Below are 3,866 nucleotides of genomic sequence, written 5' to 3'. Positions count from 1 at the left end.
GGCGGTTTGGCTTCTTCTGCCCTAGGCCGGCTTGCAGGACGTGTGGGACCCAGCCCCCGCACCGTAGGGGGAGGACCTTGGAGCGTGTTGGAGAAGACTCAGCCCACGACGGCTGTGGACGCAAGTAGGGAGAGTCGCCTTTAAAAGGAGGGTGACCCCCTTGAAAGGTGACCATGTCTTCGCGCTCCCTTATGCATCGTGTCTTTCCACCTTCCAAGCCCCGGATGGGGGATGCCCGCAGTCCTTTCGCCTTGTCGTTGGAGGAACGCAACTCTGTGGGAGTCGGTACCTTTCAACCATCGTTCGGCTTCAAGGATTTTCATCATGCAGCCCGGCTGCACCCCTCCGCCGGCGGTCACCCAAGACGGTGACCTCCAGTTCGATGGCGGGGGAAAGCAAGCCGGGCTGCGGCCTTTGCCCCTCCCTCAGCCTCAAGGATTTTCATCACCAGTGTTGGGGAGGGGAGTGTGCCGAGTTGGGGTCGGCCCCTGCGTGGGCGGTGGCCCACTCCTTCCCTCAGTGATCGGGGGGAAGGGCGTTCGCCGTCCGTGGCGCTGGCAGCCGCCGCGTGCCCGGCTCTCGGACGCCAGTGGCTTCGGAGCCGCTCCCGGCGCCGCCTTCCGCCACGGCAGCTGGAAGAGGTTCCTCCGCCGACGAGATAGCCGGAGCCGCCTACGGACCGACCTCCAACTCTACGGCCTTCTGCCCGTCCTTGCCTCACGAGTTTGGGCACGGGCGGGGGCCTCCTGGCAGCAGCATCCGCCCTGAGGTCTTCGCTGCTGCTGTTCGGCCCCTCGGAGCAGAAGTCATCGTCGTCGCCGTTGCTGGAGCCGGTGACGGCGTGCCGTTCGTCGGTCTTCCGTTGCTCCGCAGGCCCCCCCAGCGAGTGGGGTTGTTCGTACCTGCGGAGGTGGAACCAGAGTTCCGTTTGTAATGGCACATTGAATGTCGGTGTTTTTGTTCATTGTGGCTGTCGAGGTCTGAACATGTATGTATTTTTGGCACGGAGCCGTGTTTTTTCCTCATTTTCGAGCATTAAGACTCGCCTGTTGGTTGTCTGAACCGCTTCACCAAGCGTGAGTTGCTCCGTGCAAAGGTGACGAGTGAGGTATCCGTATCCCGGAGGCGTAGGAGTCCCTCGGCTCGGTCGGCCTTGCTGCCCGAGGCTTCTCTTGCTTAGTTAAAGGAACCCCTCGGTCGCTCTTCGATGAGCCGAAGCCAGGGGTAGCGGTGTCAGCACGGACAGAGGCAGAGTTGGCTCGAAAAGAAGACTTGGTTGGCCGGAGCCTGGCTGGGTCGTCCGTTAGCGGGACCGACGCCGGAGTTGATCTGCCGAGGCCTCGGGCCGGGCTGATGTCTTTGGGGGACAGCTGGCCGAGGCCTCGGGGTGACCAGCCGAGCCGCCTGCTCGAGCCGGATTCTTGGAGGAGACCCGGGCGGCGATGGCCCGGGCGCAATGATGAAGTCGTCCTTCAGAGTGGAGACCCTCGGACCGTGTCGCCGTCGGAGGCTAGGTCGGACCTCGCCGAAGGTGTAGTTAGCGCCGAGGGTGCTTCTGCTCCCTTCAACCGTCAAGATCCGAGCCTGCAGGATCGGATTATCTTGTAGCGTGTGTTTTCTGCGGCCGCCGAGGCCCAAACACACCCTCGCCGTGTTGTAAAGCTGCGTTTCTTTTCCTCTTGTTTCGAGTATCTGGACTTTTTCGTCAGTAACAGAATTGTCTGTGCGAGCGAGAGTTGCTTCTCATGGAAGGTGATGAGTGAGGTATCCGTATCCCGGAGGCATAGGAATCCCTCGGCTCGGTCGGCCTTGCCGCTTACGCGCACTCTTACCCGTCCATAGGGTTCTGTCACCGACGCAGTCGAGAAGGCTCGAAGAATCGCTTCGGCAGAGGAGCTTTCGAACGTGAAGACTTGTTCGGTCCACGGAATCACTTATCCGAACGTGAGTTACTTATCGCAGAAGGTGATGAGTGAGGTATCCGTATCCCGGAGGCGTAGGAGTCCCTCGGCTCGGTCAGCCTTGGCTGCTTACGTGTACTCCGTTGTTTTCAGGATCCACTTTCGAAGTAGTCGAAAAGCACGAAAGACATTCTGGCAGAAAGGATCTTTTTTCGAGGAAAATTTCGACGCAGAGGGGGTTCCCCCCTTTTAGCCCCTGAGGGAGGGTCGGGCTTTGCCAAGGCAAGGCTGACCGTTCCTTGATGACTAAACTTTGTGTGGAAGCGAGGTATATGAACAACTTGAAAACATCTTAAGGGTAGAAGCGACGTAGCTGTTGGATGTTCCAAGCGTTGCTGTAGACCTCGCCTTGACTGTTGGCCAGCTTGTACGTTCCGGGCTTCAGAACTTTGGCGATGACGAACGGCCCTTCCCAGGGAGGCGTGAGCTTGTGCCGCCCTCGGGCGTCCTGTCGTGGCCGAAGCACCAGGTCGCCCACCTGGAGGTCTCGGGACCGGACCCCTCGGGCGTGGTAGTGTCGCAGGGACGGCTGGTACCGCGCCGAGTGTAGTAAGGCCTTGTCCCGAGCCTCTTCCAGCTGGTCCAGCGAGTCTTCTCGATTAGCTTGGTTGCTTTAGTCAGCATAGGCCCTCGTCCTCGGGGAACCGTATTCTAAGTCTGTGGGCAAGATGGCCTCGGCCCCATAGACTAGAAAGAACGGCGTGAAGCCCGTGGCTCGGCTCAGCGTCGTCCTCAGACTCCAGACCACCGAGCAGAGTTCCTTCATCCATCGCTTGCTGAACTTGTTGAGGTCGTTGTAGATCCGAGGCTTGAGTCCTTGTAGAATCATGCCGTTGGCGCGCTCTACTTGCCCATTCGTCATGGGGTGAGCCACGGCGGCCCAGTCCACCCGGATGTGGTGATCCTCGCAGAAGTCCAGGAACTTCCTGCCGGTGAACTGGGTGCCGTTGTCGGTGATGATGGAGTTCGGGACCCCGAAGCGATGGATGATATTGGTGAAGAACGCCATCGCCTGCTCGGACCTGATGTTGTTTAGGGGTCGGACCTCGATCCACTTGGAGAATTTGTTGATGGCGACCAACAGGTGCGTGTAGCCCCCGGGTGCCTTCTGCAAGGGGCCGACGAGGTCCAGACCCCACACAACAAAAGGCCAGGTGATGGGTATGGTCTGTAGAGCCTGAGCAGGCAGGTGGGTCTGCCTTGCGTAGAACTGACACTCTTCGCAGGTGCGGACAATTCTAGTGGCGTCGGCCACCACCGTCGGCCAGTAGAAACCTTGCCGGAAAGCATTTCTGACAAGGGCTCGAGGTGCTGCGTGGTGGCCGCAAGCCCCCGAGTGTATTTCTCGTAGGAGTTCCTGACCTTCGGCGATGGAAATGCATCGCTGGAGGATGCCCGAGGGGCTGCGGTGGTAGAGCTCCTTCCCATCTCCCAGCAAGACGAACGACTTGGCGCGTCGCGCCAACCGCCGAGCCCCGGCTCGGTCGAGGGGTAGCTCTCCTCGGTGGAGATATTTCAGGTACGGGGTCAGCCAGTTTTGATTAGGCGTGACCCCGCTTCGCTCCTCCTCGACACGTAGTGCCTCGCCCTCGGGGGCCGAGGGTACCTCGGGCTGAACCGAGGATGCCTCGGGCCGAGCCGAGGGTGTGTCGGACTGAGCCGAGGGTACCTCGGGCTGGGCTGAGGGTGCCTCGGGCATGTCGTCGATCTTGACGAAGGGTTGATGCAGGTCTCGAGAGAAGACGTCCGGGGGAACCGTTGTTCGCCCCGAGGCTATTTTAGCCAGCTCGTCAGCAGTCTCATTGTAGCGCCGGGCGATGTGGTTGAGCTCGAGCCCGTAGAACTTGTCTTCCAGGCGGCGAACCTCATCGCAGTAGGCCTCCATCTTCGGGTCGCGGCAGTGGG

Source organism: Zea mays, chromosome 9 (assembly GCF_902167145.1).
Source record: "Zea mays cultivar B73 chromosome 9, Zm-B73-REFERENCE-NAM-5.0, whole genome shotgun sequence".
NCBI classification, from domain to species: Eukaryota; Viridiplantae; Streptophyta; class Magnoliopsida; order Poales; family Poaceae; genus Zea; species Zea mays.
This window is presented reverse-complemented; position numbering follows the sequence as displayed.